The sequence below is a fragment of the Neophocaena asiaeorientalis genome, unplaced genomic scaffold, assembly GCF_003031525.2.
Source record: "Neophocaena asiaeorientalis asiaeorientalis breed wild unplaced genomic scaffold, Neophocaena_asiaeorientalis_V1.1 scaffold238, whole genome shotgun sequence".
Taxonomy (NCBI): domain Eukaryota; kingdom Metazoa; phylum Chordata; class Mammalia; order Artiodactyla; family Phocoenidae; genus Neophocaena; species Neophocaena asiaeorientalis.
In genome coordinates, this window is record NW_020174555.1 from 457258 (window position 1) to 475332 (window position 18075).

At 43.2% G+C, this 18075-nt stretch overlaps 1 protein-coding gene across 5 annotated transcripts in view; it reads right to left on the minus strand.

Annotated features, from left to right (window-relative positions):
• The window catches only part of TMEM131L (transmembrane 131 like), a 159190-nt gene that overhangs the window by 116936 nt on the left and 24179 nt on the right, over window positions 1-18075 (minus strand). The window lies entirely within an intron of this gene.

Here is an 18075-nt window from a genome sequence, read left to right on the forward strand (position 1 = left end):
CAATCCAACCCTCTCCCACCCGCTTCCCCCTTATAGTTGATTTACAATGTCGTGCTAGATTCTGGTGTACAGCAAAATGATTCATATACAAACACACACACACACACACACACAATGTTTAAAGCTGCTTTTTAAAATACAGTAGTTATTTCCATATTTTACGGTGGCTTTAATTTTCTTTATATTTTACAGTATTTTCTAAGAAAACATTAACAGGCATTACACTTACCACTCGGGCAAGCTTGAGTGAGTGCTAACTTTAACTCTGGTTTCCTATTATTAAATGGGGATAGTAGCAATACCCATTTTAACAGCATCTAGGTCATGAGATGGAATAAATGAGATTCCAATTGTAAAAGGCTTTAAAGAGTATCTAACATAAAGCAAACACTTAAAAATTAGCTATTATGATTATAACCTTTAAAATTAAAAAACGATTTCCATTTTGAAAATGGAAACATGTCCTCCTACTGATGTCACTACACATTCTTGACTCGTTTCTCATCGTTTAAGAAGCAGTTCCCTCGTTAGCTGACACAAATGCCAAGTACAAAGTAACTGAGGTGCGAGAGTAACAGAGCACTTACTTAACGACAGCCTCTGGCCCTATCAGTGAGCCTCTGCTATTGAGCAGACCCCACACTACAAGCTTTGTGTGTACACTATATGTATTACACTTTCTCAGCACACTCTGGGAAAGGTACCATTAGTCCCTTTTTACGGAGGAGGAAATCAAAGCTTGCAGGGATTTATCTGATCAAGGTTGTCCAGGGCAAGGGGCTGAACCAGGATTCAAACCCAGGTTTATGCTTTCAAAGCCTATGCTTTGCCATATCCAAGGGAGAACTGGTACCTGAAAAAAAGCTGTTCAAAGGAATCCGCCTAATGTCCACAATAGTGAGAGAAGGAAAAAGAAAAGAAGAGAGAGAGAGAGGGGGAGGGAGGGAGAGAGACTTATCTGGGACTTTACGCCTTAAAAATATAAAACTAAGTTATGAAAATAAGTGTTTTATAGTTAATAAATTTTGTTATAATCCCAACCATGCCCTAAATCTCAGTAGAAACAAAAAATGAGTCAAAAGCTGAGAATTTTTAGCATAATTCTTGACAAATACTAGCATGATATGACAGAAGTAATTTTTGCTAAAATATTTAAGGGCTATATTAATTTTCACAAGAGCATGCCTTAATGTTTTGACATTTAAACCACCCTCTTTTGAAGCATCAACTACATCATCTGAGTCCATTTTCTCTTCTTCCATTGCCAACACAAAAGACACTGGCTACCAACCAGATGGGAAATGGGTGGAACAGAAGCTAGTATTAAGCAGGAAGGCATGTTTGAATGGAGACCATGTTTACAAGTGTTTCATTTATTGCTAAATATTTTTATATTATGACAGTGTCTGCAATACTATGAAACCTCAGTAGTGAAAGTCAGAGAATAAGCAAGAAAACAAGAATACCTATACTGTTTTCCCAATACTTAATCTGTTCACGAAATGTAACCAAACTGAACACATTCTGCCCTTTTTCAATTTTCAATTTACTCATTTGATAAGTATATTTTGGTTATTATATCTTTTCAAAATTATCAAAAATGACAGAGGAGAGGTCCTATCCTACCTACTTGAGACTGAGAACAGAAATAAGCTTTTAACGGTCAAACCTCACAATCTTCTCTAGTGAATACACAGGTAAAGGCATCAGCAAAGGCATATACCAATTCCCCCCTCAGGCTACCATGACACAAAGTATCTGTAAATGCAAACAGCTTGAAGTAGGAGACCACAGAGCATCCTGACTTTCTCCATGCCTCCATCTACTTCTTCAGGCATTCCCAACCTCTCTAGACACCTTGATAACTAAACCCAGCAGAAAAAATGAACATTACCTAAAGATAAAGGCATACCTGAGTGTGACCAACTGGTGAGTTAAAACCCCACCAACATCTACTGATAAATGCAAAGGGCCTGCATATCTCAACCGGAAAACATTCTTTGAGCAGGAAGAAGGCAGAAGACAAGGAGATGTCAGGAATGTTATGGACAAAGGCTCAGAGAAGAATGGGCCTGGAAAAGGGAAGTGATCTGAGGAAAAAAAGAGCGTGCATTTTTGGACACCATATTAAAATTTGGCAACTATCCTTTTTTGTTAAAATATTGCTAAGAGGGCTTCCCTGGTGGCGCGGTGGTTGAGGGTCCGCCTGCCGATGCAGGGGACATGGGGTCGTGCCCCGGTCTGGGAAGATCCCACATGCCACGGAGCGGCTGGGCCCGTGAGCCATGGCCGCTGAGCCTGCACGTCTGGAGCCTGTGCTCCACAACGGGAGAGGCCACAACAGTGAGAGGCCCGCGTACCGCAAAAAAAAAAAAAATATTGCTAAGAGGCTTAAAAATATTGAATTACGTCATCTTTCCAGGTATTTTAACTAAGGAAAAATAAAGAAAGAAATGACACCTGTCTTCCTCCTCATGCTTGCACCCATAACAGGCCTTCCTTCACATTTTTGTTTGCATAATCCCAAAAAGGATTTGGAAAAACTATGTACTCCACACATTTTGAACTTAACATTCAAAATCTCACAAATGGTTGCAAAGAAGATGATTTCTGGCATACTGTAAATACTGAGTTTTAAATAAAACTATTACATCACTTTTCAATGTATCTCTTCTGGTCTAAATTCCATCACCATCTCCCACATACTAACATACATTTAAAAAAATAAATGAATTGACTCTTTAAGAGTTGGAAGGACTTCCCTGGTGGCGCAGGGGATAAGACTCCGCACTCCCAATGCAGGGGGTCCGGGTTCGATCCCTGGTCAGGGAACTAGATCCCACACGCATGCTGCAACTAAGAGTTAGCATGCCACAACTAAGAAGCCCACATGCAGCAACTAAGACCGGGTGCAACCAAATATATATTTTTTAAAAAAAGAGTTGGAAATTGTACATCATTCCCCTCTCTCCTCGATCTCATCTGTCCTTTCCACTCTCCCCAGAGTATTCCATTCTAATATACTTTTATGCTTGAAAGTCCATCACACCTCATATATCTGTAAACAAATTGAGATTTATGTATTTAACCATACAAATCAGTGTTAAAAGTTTCTTCTAAATTGAGGTAAATACAATTAGCATTGTAAGGACAAAATTGACCAAAGAAATATTACAGATTATTCTAAGTAAAATTTTACTGGAAATGTACATCTTAATTATATGGATGGTACTCTCTCTCCCATTAGTTTATTCTTTGTAGGAGATTATTACTTATTACTGGAATAAGACAAGATGCCACATACAATGTAGGATTGCGTTTAGTTCTTATAGATGCAGGCACTGAGCAAATGAGCTCACATAAACGGGTAGATGGAAATGGAAAAAGATTTTTCTAGCAAAGAAAAATAATATGCATCCATGGCTGTGATATTTAATAATCTCTCAGCTGGCCACTCAATTAAGTCTTCTTTCAATTTTATTGGAAGAATGGGAAATTTATTTGCAGAGGATCGTTTACCCAGTGCTTAGAGTCATTCCCTCCCGCAGCAGCCATACCAGTTTTTTGTTTGTTTGTTTTTTGTTTTTAATTTATTCATTTATTTATTTGTTTGTTTATTTATTTTTGGCTGTGTTGCGTCTTCATTTCTGTGCAAGGGCTTTCTCTAGTTGCAGCGAGCGGGGGCCACTCTTCATCGCAGTGCGCGGGCCTCTCACTGTCGCAGCCTCTCCTGTTGCGGAGCACAAGCTCCAGACGCGCAGGCTCAGTAGTTGTGGCTCACAGGCCTAGTTTCTCTGTGTCATGTGGGATCTTCCCAGACCAGGGCTGGAACCCGTGTCCCCTGCATTGGCATGCACATTCTCAACCACTGCGCCACCAGGGAAGCCCACACACCAGTTTTTTGACCATCCCTTTGCTCAGCACCCTGAGGATGAGGTGAGAGGTGGGTGAGAGGTGTGCCTTTCCTTTAAAGAGTGGTAATTCTGAAAGGAGAAGTGTGAAAGGGGAACCAGTAGGCTACCTGGGCCACAGGCAGATCCATTTTAAGGCTGATTCTACACAAGATCGAAGAATCTGAAACTGATTCCCTTTAAATGATCGGTGCCAGCTTATCCCTCAAAAAGGCTTCAAAGTACCCCCAGGTGTGCATCCTCTTGGCTCTGAAGGCCGTTGCTCTAAGACTCCTGCATGGATAGACCTCAAATTCAAAAGCCGGGAATGACAAGACGGGGATGACAAGGAAGCACAGGACAGAGATTAAGAAAAAATTATCCAAAATCTGATTCTAATTTGGGCTGTTTCATACACATATTCTTCGACAAAGGAGAGTCAGGTGTCAAAATTATAATGTAAGGATGAGTGTTTTTGTACCCTCTCACATCATCAGACATGCCCTCACTTTAAAATGAAAATTTAGCCTTCTAACAAAATAAACACTGCTGTCCCTTTCCTGACAGATCATATTCCAGTTAGCAAGATCAAAACAAGGGCACCATAAAAGCAGCCACCAGTCTATTACAAAAGAAATCCTGATGCAGCAATTTCAACTTTGGCTGCCCATATCCTGATTCAATTACTTTACGGTGGAGCCAGTAGCATCAGTTTTGTTTGTTTTTTTTTAACTCCCCAGGTGATTCTAAAGTGTGGCCAGGATTGAGAACCACTGAACTAATTAATAACCAAATATTAAAATTTGTTGTTAATTGTGATGGGGTGATGTACATTCCTGATTTGTAGATTAACCCAAGGTTAAACTATTTTAATTTTCATGATGTATTATTAATCATTTAAAAAGCATTATAGTGATAGAGTTCTATACAGATAAAAATGTACCAACTCTTTAAGTCACTTAAAAGAGGACATTTAAAGCAAACATTAAATCAAATCCCTCAACTGAAGGAAACCTATGAGATACATCTTCAATCATTGTGTGCTGGGAATTTATTTAGTGGATGACATTACCTACAATACAGAGGTGAGAAGAAAATATTAAATGAGAAAGCATTTACAGAACCTAGGACATCGCTTGGTACATAGAGGAAACTCAGTAACTGTGCTTTATGAGTTCTGAACTTAGGATGCAAATGGAACATCTATATAATTTTCTACAGTTCGAGTCTTCATTGCCTTCTTTCATTTGATTTATTGTGACTTCTCAGATTAAAAAAAAAATAACACGCTCAAACACAGGTATAATACACATACCAAAATTTGATACTTGGACCCTCCAATTTTTCTAATCCTCCTGGCACAAACTTCAGAGCTATCTTTGTTAAACTCATGAAAATACTATGAACATATAGTCAACACAACACACAGCAGGGTAAAAACTGAAAATATGTCTGCCTCACTGTCATTCACATACACCCAAACATCCCTGTCACACCCAAATCCATTCCCCAGAGGTAGTGCTGAATGCTGCCTGACTCTGCCCATCAATTCCTTATTCTAACCATCATTAAATGTGATTCATTGTTTCTTTCATACTCTGCTTAAATCCACTCAGGTTCTACTAAGTCCATCCTAGGTCAGGCCTTTACCAGTGCCCCCCTGACTATGCTCAGTGTCTTTTAGCTGATCTCCCTGCCCCCAAGCTGGTTTCCCCACAATCCATTCTATGCATGTGTCACGTTCTTAGTTGTCAATCACAGAACCCTTTCTACATGTTTTACAGGCATTTACCGCGGCAGGGGACTAGGCTGTCTCCTAGGCCTAGGGTCTAGGCTGAATCACATTACAGGACTGGTCTTGTAAGGGAGCAGCTACCAGCACCAGAACCAACCAGCTCCGCCGTGATCAGAAAGCTGCCTCTGAAGCCACACCAGCGTCAAAATGGGTATTTCCAGCCTTGCCTCTTTTTTTCACATTTCAGTGGCAAATCCAAGTCTTGCTAGGGGCTCACACTCAAACGGGCAGCACTTAAGTCAAACGTCCGCGCCCTAACAGCAAGAGAGCCTGGTTATACAGTGTGAGGGCTTCTTATGTTTGGGGGTGTTGCTGTGTATTCTCTGTGGAAAGTCAGGATCCACAATACAGAGAGCTACCCAAATATGGAGAGGATGTTCAAAAGATTCTGGGAAACCACAAAAGAACAGAGGTCTATGACAATGAGAAGAAATTCATCTTTCTAAATTATCACTTTGACCACAGTCTTCTACAAAAGAAAAAGTATACGTGGGCATGGAGATGTGCTGTGGGTAGACAGACAGCCTCCAGCTCCTTCGGGGTCTGCCTCGGCCACCCACCCAAACACAGGCCCTTCAAAGGGCAGCCCACACCCAGGGACTGATGGAGACGGGGTGCAAGAGTCCAAGACTGGACAGCTCTGATGGGCGCGAACACTCCGAAGCTCCCTGTAGTGCAGCCAGGCTCTGCAGACCCACAGCTGACTCTCCTCCCTCCGCCCCATCCTGCTTCTGCCCCTCCCTTCCACGGGCATTCATCTTTCATAAACATCTTGTACACCAAACTCCATCTCAGCAGCGGCTTCGAAGGGACCCACACGGAGACAGAAAACCCCCTTCAAGAGCTTCCAATTACGGTTACGGGGATGGTTTTTACTCTCCCACCCTTGTTTCTTCCTCCATTTCAGTCTTAGACCTGAAAACAAAATACGAAATGCTCACCTTCAGTCATCTTCCTGAAGCTTCCCCAGTCACTTCTTGGTTAAATAAAGTATATTCTCTCACAAACTCCTCCATAAGGGCTCAAAGGTGCAGAACTCCCTGAGGTTGTGTATGCTTAAAACTGTTTTTCTAGCTTTGATACTTGAAGGACAGCTTGTCTGGATATAAATCCATGGTTGGCACTTAAAGATCTTTTGCAAATGCTGCTCCACTGTGGCCTTGATTTATATGTCATTTTGAGTAACGTGATAATGAGCAAATCCTTGTTGCCCTTGTACATTACTCAATCTTTTTGCGAGGAGACCTTGAGAATTTTTTTTCTTTTCTTTGAAGTCGAGTGCTTTTTCTAGAATATATCTCCACGTTGATCTTTTTGGGTTAATTACCCCCAAGTACTTGACAGGCTCTTCCAATTTATAGATTCAAGTCTTCTTTTATTTTTGGAAAGTTTTCCTGGATTTTAAATATTAGTACCACCACACAACTTTGTTTTTCTTCTTCACAGTCTAATTATACATAAGTTGTTTCTTTGCTATCATCTTCTACTTCACTTTCTCTCTGATCCTTCTTGCTTCATGGAAAAGTTTTCATTTCTCACACAAGAATTCAAGCTATCAAGACCCGGTATAACACATCCATGAGATTTACGTTGTCACATCAAGAAAAACCCCTCTGCTCTGGCCAGCAGTGCCCTGGCAGAACCCTGGGTCTCAATTCCAATGTGATGCCCCTCATTCCTCTCAGGTCCTCTCCTGCTTATTTCAAGAGTCTCTCTCTTACCATTCTGACTCCAAGGTACCTCCATTTTTCTGAATCCTTATTATTTTACTGCCCACCTCATTTTAGTGGCATGAGACATATTAGCCGGGCAATAAAATTATAGTACTCTCTCATACCATTGATGTGTCGTGGGCTTTACAACTCGTTTTCCAAACAGAATGAGAGCCTGAATCCTGACAACTTAACATTTTCTTTTCCTCTTCAGTACATAATGTGCTTTCAACTTCTAATTCAAGTAATACACAAACATGTACACTCACATTATAATTAAAGAAATGAGTTTACAGTTTTGGGGTTCATTACAGACAGGTATTACACTGCAACTACTTATGGACAAAAATACATATAAGTTGTCTTCATCCTCCCTCCAAGGTCCCCTGACACTTGCTCTACAGCCTATAGTATGCGCCTAGCCAGCCCTAACCTCCCCTCCCACTGGCCCCCTAGAACTGCAGGCACTCTCACGGCTCAGCAAGGCTGCTCACTCTGGAAAACAAACTGAGATTCAACTGAGCCCATCCATCCATCCTTGACAAAGGCGTACGGTCGGGGTAAAGTGAGGAAGAGGCACGGAGTCAAGGGTTCTGCTTTTCATATACCCTAAATGTCAGTAGTTTGTAGAAAAAGCCTTTTGGTAGAAGAAAATCTGGTAACCTCGTTAAAAGAATCAAAACATTTTGCTAGTTCTATGGAATAATTGAAAAAAACACATCACTTATAAGAAAATCTATATTACAACTCAGACTAACCAAGCCACAAAATAATTATCATTCTAACAAGCCAATTTTTCTCTTGCTTAAGATAAAACACAAAGAACCAACACATTTAGCTTTCACTATTCATTTAAAAGCAAAGACTTGGGCTTCCCTGGGGGCGCAGTGGTTGAGAGTCCACCTGCCGATGCAGGGGACACGGGTTCGTGCCCCGGTCCGGGAAGATCCCACATGCCGCGGAGCGGCTGGGCCCGTGAGCCATGGCCGCTGTGCCTGCGCGTCCAGAGCCTGTGCTCCGCAACGGGAGAGGCCCGCGCACCGCAAAAAAAATAATAAAAATGAAAATAAAATAAAATAAAAGCAAAGACTTCAATATATTTGAAAACAATATTTATTGAAAAGCGGTGAGTTTTCTTCTTTTTCTTTCCTTATTAAAGATTTGCTTCTAGTCTCAGCTGTGATTCTTCCATAACTTAACCTTACACTCATGACCCTCAATCTTTTTCAAAGCACTTCCATAACCAGCATAGTATTAAATTCTTGCAATGAGGCTGGCAAGGCAGACATTAGCCTTATTTTGTCTGTAGTGAAATAAACTCGGTAGTCGAATGACTTGCCCCAAATCGCATCACTAGCAAGCTGTAGGAGCCAGGTTCCCTGAATCCTTGTCCTAGCTCTGGCCATGAAACTGAATTAAGGCATGAATTTAATATACACCTAACATTTTTTTCTTGACTATTTAATATTTTGGTTTATATCCTAGTACTTGCTTTAAATAGAATTTAGTATAAATAATGACTGAATTTGAAAACGACAGTCACCGAGACAGAATCTACTCATCTTGCTATATTTTAAATAGCTGTCCATTTGTGCCACTTAGCCTACTCCATTCTATCCTACCTAATATGGTTAACCCTGTGCTGGTTTATGTTTAAAAGCTATGTTATGCTCCAAGGGCAAGAAGGAATAATAACCAAATCCCTGAAATGTGAAAATTCCTTTGCATTCTAAAAAGGGATAAGGGAAAAAATGAATTGAACAAGAAAGTTACAGCAATGGAGAACACCACACGAACATTTGTTAAGTGTTAAGGTTCTTGAGAAATTTCCTAAGTGAGAAAGTACTCTCTGAGTTAAGTGTGAGAAACTGAAATTATGTCTTTGCTTTAATATACAGTTTATACAGTTTAAGATTAACCTTTAGGCATCTCTGAGTTTTGCCAACTAAAAATAAATCTCAAGTATTTGGGTCAAGAGAAATAAACATAGTCAGGAAGACTTAAAAAAAAAGATCATCCTGCAAGATGAGACTTTGCAGTAACTGGCTTTCTAGAAATTTCATCTCTAGGAACAGGGTCATGGACCCCGTAGTTATCCTCCGGACAGACGGGAATAATGTGAAAAATCTAAGATGCAGATTTCCCAGGAGTGACAGTAGAGAGTTAGAGCACTCCCAGGGCAGAGATCAAATAACAAGAAGTTATAAACACTGAATGATGCAAGTATCCTCTAACAGTCAAAGGAATCTGCGCAAATTGTCTCCATACCAAAAGGGTACTGTGTGACTAATACCAGCCTCACAAGACAGTCTCAGTAATTTCCAATTTTCTCCGTATCGGCAGATCTTTTCAAAAGTAAGGTTAAACTGAACTTTTTCAGTGGAGCCCATTTAAATGAATTTCAGCCATATTAAAAGCTTCTGTGGTTTAACGCCTAGTTTAACACATAATTCTTAAGTGGACCAACGTATAAGTTAATATATCAATGGACCTTTGTGTTAAGTCCCAAAGAGCTGAAACAAATCTTATACTCCAGAAGTGTGGGATCTGGTGTACTGATAATTAAAGCCTACTGCGACAAAGAGGATGCTAGCTACTAACCACAATAGCTGTTTTTTCCTTCCTCCTTAAAAGAAATGCTTAAGCAGGCACGTGGCTGCAGAACAAACTCCTTTCCCCAGCCTACCTTTTGACTGAGATGCAATCATGTGACTAAGTTCTGGAAATAAGATGTATATTGAAGTTTGGGGACTACCTCCAGGAAATGACCTTAAGGTGGGGGGGGGGCGGGTAGCCAAATGCTACTGCCGCTCCTTCTTCCTCTCTGGAGAGGATACGAACGTGACCCTGCAGGGTAAGCAGTCATTTTAGACCAAGAGACAGAGGAGCCACAACCTTGGTGAGCACGGAACCATCACAACAGCCCTGGCCTGCCCACTGCGCTCTCAGATAGGCAATCTAAAGGTAAACGTCTATCTCATTTTACCCACTTCTATCTTGTTTATGCCACTGAGTTGTCTGTCTCGTGAAGCCGATCCTAGTCTTGATAAACTGCTTCCCCGGCACAGTAGATGCAGTGATAGTAACAATAGCAGTGACACCTGCACACACACCGGGACAGCTCTTACCACGTGCCAGGAAATACAGTGGATGCTTTGCACACATTATCTAATACTGGCCACAACCTTGTGAGGTGGGCATGCTAAGTCCCACGTCCTCATTAGGCATCCCGCACGGTCAAACAGAAGACCCCTGTGATGCCTTCATTAGCGACCTGACCTGTTCTCCACCAATCCCCACCCACCTCCCAAGAAGAACCTTCAAGAACCATCGCCTTCTCCTTGTCGTTCTGAAAGTCCACAGCAGGCTTGGTGGACCCCCTTTCATCGTCATGTTTTAAGCCTTTCTCTGTCTCCTTATCAGTTACCATCTTCATCCATTTTCAGTCTTCCAGGATTTTTTGGAAATTTCTTATCAACTGGTAGCTCCTCTCCCAAACACTTGTTTACTATGGGCTCTTTCTACCTTTTAAATTTCTATCCTGTCATATTAAATGAGGTCCTGGGAGAGAGAGGAGACGAAGCCACTTGGGGCCCAATTTTCACAACTAGGAAAAAAAAGTGCGTGTGTGTGTGTGTGTGTGTGTGTGTGTGTGTGTGTGTGTTTGTATTCTTCTTTGGGCTCAACAGGCTAACACAGGTCCAAATCAACAAGATGAAACCTTAACAAGACCAAATGTAAACACTTGCACTTAAAGTTTTGTTTTTCTTAAAGAAACTACCTAAGTATGTATTAAGAAAGAGAACTGGTAAAAAGAAGAAAAAGGATAAGAGAAAAAGAAAGGCTTAAGGGTTTTTTGTTTTGTTTTGTTTTGCATTTGCTCCAGTTTTCATTCAACCATCATGTTCTAAGTGGGAAGAGACAGTGCAGCCGCGCTAGTGAAATCTTAGGCTTCATTAGATCAGAAGAGGCCAGACAAAAAAAGAAATGAATTCACTCCATATGGCACCACTGGGATCTCAACTGAACCCCTTTAGCCAGTACTGGCCAAAGTTAAACTAAAAAAAAGTTCTGACCAAGTTAACATTAGAGCTGAAAAGCATGAGGAATAAGTTAGCCTGGAGATGTTTAAAAAATAATTAGGTAAAATCAACCAAGAGAGGAGATTTGACAACCGTCTCCAAATCTGTGAGGAACTATCTGTCCTCCGGCAGAGAGAATGGCCGTGCTCTGCACTGCTCCGCAAGGCGGACTGCAAACAGCTGGTGGAGGCCAAGATGGCAGACGGGAAACCCCATCGCAGGACAGCTCAGCAACGAGACGCTCAACGACGGGAAGTCAGCGTCAGAGGCGGTGAGCTCCCCGTCACCTGACACGTTCAAGCCGAGGCTGAGTAACCAGTCAAGTGTAGAGGACGCCATAAAGGCACTGATTTCTTCATCGGCAGAGGGTTAGACGACTCCCACCGGGCCTGAGACTCCGGAGGACACGCTGTGGCCTGGCCATAGCAAGCTGCTGGGCGGGTGGGTGCTGGGCAGCTTCCACACACCCCCAGGGGCCTATGGGGACTCCAGCGCCTGAGATCTCAGCATCCCTGACCATGGGAAAGGGACAGCCCAGGACCAGCGGTCACAAGCCTAAGGCGCAGTGAGTGCAGGCCTGACCCAGCCCTCTATACTAATAGAAGAAAGAAAAAAATGTCTAGGACAAGCCAGGTAAGGGTTTAGGAAAATCAGAGGCAGCCCAAGTTCTCTACGTAAGACTGCATTCCAAGAGAAAGACAACAAAAACAGTGAGGCTTCCACACTACAAGGCAGAACTGGCCCTGCTGTGCACGACTGGGAGGTTTCTCTTAACTCCAGAGGGTTTTGGGTTTTTCTTCAAGAAGGGCTGGCAAAAGCTCCAAGCTGACACAACTGTAAAGTTTGGAAAAGACTCTCCTGCATATGTTGTATAAACTTCTAAATGGCAACTTCTCAATTTCCAGCTTCTAACCACTAGTTTCCAAAGGGACTGAAAGGGAAAAAGATGAAGTCAAGCGGGAGGCCCAGCCTTGTCCAAAAGGGCCGAGTGAGAAGAGCCTGGGGTCCCAGAGGATCATGGGATCTCAGGTCTTCCTTGTTTGCACTCTGCATAAATACTAAGGCAGGAAACGATTTGCATCCTGTGAAGACAGAGTTTAAAAGACATATATTCACCCTCCACCTCCCTACCCACCTCCAAAAAGACACACTACACCCACTCTCTCTCTCTCACATAGTGCAATTATCCATGTATGCTGTACTAAAGAAGGTGCAGCCTCCATTCCAGAATCCTGCAAAAAACATTTTTATGAACCAATTCACTAAAACACGTTTCAGGATTTCAAATTAAGTAGTGAGCCGGAAATGAGTGGGAGAGCCAGGAGAGCTGGCCTCGGCCCCCTTGCCTGTGCAGCTGCAACCCTGCTTCTCTGCCCAGAGTGGACTTTGAGGAACAGTTCCTAGCCGGTCTCCTCAACCTCTTGGGGGGCAAAAGCACATAAAGGGCTGGAGGTAAAGGGCTCCCTGCACAGGCCTCCTGGGGACCCCCATCTCTGTCCAGGACCCACTAAGCAGTGTGTGTGGATACAGCGAGATGCTCTCTCTCGAACCTCTGCCCTCTTCTCCCACCCGCCTTCTCAAACTTACACAGACTCGGAGAATGGCAGGCAGATGGAAAAGGAGCCGTGCCTTAAATGTGGAAACATAAAAAGGCAGGGAAGGCAACACAGCCTTTTTCTTAATTTAGCCAGAAACGTCAAAATGCTTGAACACTGGCCTCTGCTACCAAAAGCTTTAAGGATGCTAACAGAAGCTGAATCTACGAGATGTGGCTCTGGACGTTCATTCTACAATTCTTTCAAGATTTCTTCATGGGGCTTCCCTGGTGGCGCAGTGGTTGAGAGTCCGCCTGCTGATGCACGGAGTGGCTGGGCCCATGAGCCATGGCCACTGAGCCTGTGCGTCCGGAGCCTGTGCTCTGCAACGGGAGAGGCCACAACAGTGAGAGGCCCGCATACCGCAAAAAAAAAAAAAGATTTCTTCATGTTTGAAATGTTTCACGAGAAAAAGAAAAAAATATTTAAGTATTTCTGCATTTTGAGAGGCATCTTTGCGAACACAGATGAAATGGTAAAAAGTGGAAAAGAGCACAGTCTTTGATAAAGGAGAGCCAGGCGCTAGTGTTTGTCATCACCTTCTAATTTCAAGGCTGTGAGTTCAGCGCCCAAATTAACTTTCTTTTCTACAGCAGAACCAGCAGACGTGACTCAACTGTGGTGTGGAAAATGCTTTATCTGAGATGCAGGCTTCAAAAATAGGTCTTTGAAATTACGAATAACATAAAATATAAGACCTAATTTAAACAAATTAACTCTCCAGGTAGATGACCCTATGCAGCAAAAAGTTTCAAACTGGGTGACGGAGTCACGGGTTTGTGACCAGTTTGACTTGGGGGCTGGAGGAGAGGCGCCTAAAACACAGGCGTAACAGGATGTTTTCAGCTTCAGGCAGCACGAGGCCTGACTCGGAACAAGCTAAACAGCAGTATTTCTCGCACATGACTCATAGGACCTGACGTCCCGGAGCAGGTGGTCCTGGGCAGGCTGATTCCGCGACTCAGTGACGTCATCGAATTCCCGCCTTGCCATTCCTTCAGCATCACAGCCCCACCGCTGTTCTGGAGACGTGAGGAAAACCTTCCCAAAGTCCTCAAACAACAATCCCTTCAAAACTGTCCTCGTAACGTCCAATCCTAGATCGGTCAAGGGCAAAGGCGAGGGAACCACCATGAAGCTGTCATGGTCACTCTACACACATGTCTATGCAGAGGGCGCCGACTCAGGCTAACTGCCAGCAGCCCCTGGGGCTGAGGGAGGGGGTGGCCTTCCCCACAGTGGGGGCTTCTTGAAAGGCAAATATCCCTGTGCCTCAGTGGGCCTCTCTATCCCCAGTGTAACAGAGCAGCCTGTGTTTATCATTTGTATTCCAAGCTCCTACAGCAAATTCTGCTTAAATACAGGATTCAGTGATTTTAAATGGTTTTTTTTTTGGAAACTGTAGTTTAGACCCAGCTTCTAGGCAAGTACTATTTGATACCTTTCTAGAGAATTCCTAACCATTAAATCCACAGCCCGATCTATGTTGACACCCTCAGTCCAAACAGGATTCTCTTCAACCAACCACTTTCTGTCTTCGGTTACCCCACCCCAGAGCGTGGCTGGCCTGGCATCACAGCCTTGCTGGCCCTCGAGGAATTGTCTTCAGACTTCTCCTCTGGCCAGGGCTGGCCTCCACGCCCTAAGCCAAGGCACAGCCACATCCTTTGAACAGGCTGAAGCAGTTCACACTTGTTTCGTAAACAGCTGCTACCCCTCCCCCAGGACCCCCTCACACCTCCCCAGGATGGAGCAAGTAAAGGGCAGACACCTGGCAAAGCAGGGCCCCCAACGCCACTGCCACCGTCAGGGCATCACCTCACGCGCGGTAGGGCGTCAACTCTCTCCCAGCCCCTCTAACCCACAGCTTCCTGGTAAATAAATAGCTCTGCACGATTTTCCCTTTCCCAAGGCCTCATAATCCTCCTTTGCAAGAAGACAAGTTTCCACTCTCCAGGTGAGACGGCCTCAAGCAAGGTCTACCTCGGGATGCGAACTGCCTCAGAGAAGGGGCTCTCCCTGGCTGCCGTGCTCAGATGCCACCAGGGACCCTGGTTAGCTATTCTCAGTCTGTTTCCCCTCCTTACTGTGAGTTTCCCTAAGCCAAGATGTCTTATTTTTTAATGTATCTTATGGCATAAGAGGCAAAAATAAAAATAACACTTCACTACCAAATAAAAACACTGAACTACTTCAAGTGTATTCTTCCAGACTACACAAGTGATTCTGTGCAGCACCACACAGGTAGTTCCATGTTTGGGATAGCATCCCTGGGAGGTGCCATAAGGACAAAACAAAGTAATATAGGGGGAAGCCTATCACAGAACCTGGCAGAGACCCACTGAATCGACATCACTCTTTAAGACAAATGGTTCCAGGGTTTCCCTGGTGCCGCAGTGGTTGAGAGTCCGCCTGCCGATGCAGGGGACGCGGGTTCGTGCCCCGGTTCGGGAAGATCCCACATGCCACGGAGCGGCTGGGCCCGTGAGCCATGGCCGCTGAGCCTGCGCATCCGGAGCCTGTGCTCCGCAACGGGAGAGGCCACAGCAGTGAGAGGCTCACGTACCGGAAAAAAAAAAAAAAAGAATGAAAAGATAAATGGTTCCATTATTGAAGTACAATTGACATATAACATTATATTAGTTTCAAGTGTACAACATACTGATTGGATATTTGTATACTGCAAAATGAGCACCACCATAAGTCTAGTTAACATCTGTCCGTAATTTTTTTCTATTAAAAATTCAGTATCATGAACCTCTTTCTCTCACAAACATTTCACTACGACATTATCTATACGAATGTACTGCTGGACACGTAGGCTGTTTCTAATTCTTTCCCAAAATAAATTAGGTTGTTTCTCATTTCTTCCCACCATAGAAAGATGAACATCATTTTAAGTATGTCTTGGTAAACTTAGCCTACTGTTTCCTTAAGACACAGAGTATAATTTCTTTAAAGCATACACACACTTTGATATGTGCTGCATATTCCACTCTGAAGAGCTTCCTTTACACGTAACCTTTTTAATCCTCACGCAATCCTGTGACTGTGAAGTATTTAGTATCACTCTCCCGATTCTACAGATGAGAAAACTGAGTCTCAAGATCACATAGCTGGTAAAGCCAGAGATCGGGTTCAAACTCTGAGCCTGCGGCCTTAGCCGCACTACTACTGGCTTCTCAAACGCAACAATTCCTAAAAAAAGGATTCTCCCTGGAGAAGGGGCAGGTGCAGGCCAGAGCACGGTCCCTTGATGTTATAAGGCAGGTGCAACTAAAACGAGGACAACCTTCTCGATCTTGCAGCAGGTAATATTGGAGTGCTTACGTGTGTGGCACTGTTCTAAACACCTTACGTGTATTTACTTAATTCTTACAACAAACTGCAGTAGGTACTATTCATAATACCCACATTTGAGGGAAGGAGAAACTGAGGCACAGAGTTTTGGCAACTTGTTAATAAGTAGGAAGTGAGATCCAAACCCAGAAGGTCTGGCTCCAAGCACATCTTCCAGCCCCTAGGCTACTAACTACCTTGAGGATGGGAAAAACGCCCTGCCTCCCTCTGTTCATCCTTCCCATCTCCACCTGAGTCTCACATCTTACTTCACAGCTCTCACCGGGACAGCCTCCAAAAGCTATGTAAGTTTAGAAAACTCACATACTATAATAGCGTAAATAATTCTTAGATACTAAAAATTCTTATTTGGGAAACCAAAAGAAACCTTAAAAAGAAAGTACTCTACAAAAAAGCAGTACTCTACAAAAGTACAGATGTTACTCCACTTCCCATGGGGTTACATCCAGACAAACCCATCCTAAGTTGAAAATATCGTAAGTCGAAAACGCAATACACCTAACCCACCGACTGTCAGCTTAGCCCAGCCTACCTTAAATGGGATGAGAACACTTAGAGTAGCCGACAGTTGAGCAAAATCATCTAACACAAAGTCTATTTTATAATAAAATACTGAGTATCTCATGTAATTGATGGAATACTGTGCAGAAAGTGGGGAGCAGAATGGGTGTCTGGGCACAGAATGGCTGTCTGTATCGGCTGTTTCCCCTCGTGATGGCGGGGTTGGTGGGAGCTCCGGCTGCCCTGCCCAGCATCACAAGAGTGAATCGTACCTCTTATCACTAGCCCGAGAAAAGATGCAAATTCAAAACTCCAAGTACAATTCCTACTGAATGCATATCACTTTTTTTTTTTTTTTTTAATTTTTGGCTGCATTGGGTCTTCATCGTTGTATGCAGGCTTTCTCTAGTTGCGGCGAGCAGGGGCTACTCTTCGTTGCAGTGCGCAGGCTTCTCATTGCGGTGGCTTCTCTTGTTGCAGAGCACAGGCTCTAGGCACATGGGCTTCAGTAGCTGTGGCACGTGGGCTCAGGAGTTGTGGCTCGCAGGCTCTACAGTGCAGGCTCAGTAGTTGTGGCGCACGGGCTTAGCTGCTCCATGGCATGTGGGATCTTCAGGGCTTGAACCCATGTCCCCTGCATTGGCAGGCGGGTTTTCAACCACTGCGCCACCAGGGAAGTCCTGAATGCATATCACTTTGGCAACATTGTAAAGCTGAAAAATCGTAAACTGAACTACTGTAAGTCAGAGACCACCTGTACTACTAAAAAGTAATACAGAGATTAACTATATTAAATGTGTATGGAGGACTTTTACTATGTTTTAAAAAGAAATAAATGCACAGACCATACAAACTGGAATAAAGTAACTAACGCAACAAAATATTTAAAGTTGTCCCTAAACAGATTTACACGAATAAAAGTGATTTTTACCAACCTCCTGAAGGATTTTACTTACAGAGGGACAGAAAACTGACATGGATCACTGAGAAAACAATACAAAAGACTGGAGATCTAACTTCATACTATTAAAACCTATAACCACATCTACCTGGTCAAAATTCCAAAGTTGAGGGGAGGGCATAGACAAAAAAAAAAAAAAAAAAAAAAAAAAAAAAAAAAAAAACACAAACCCGTGCCCC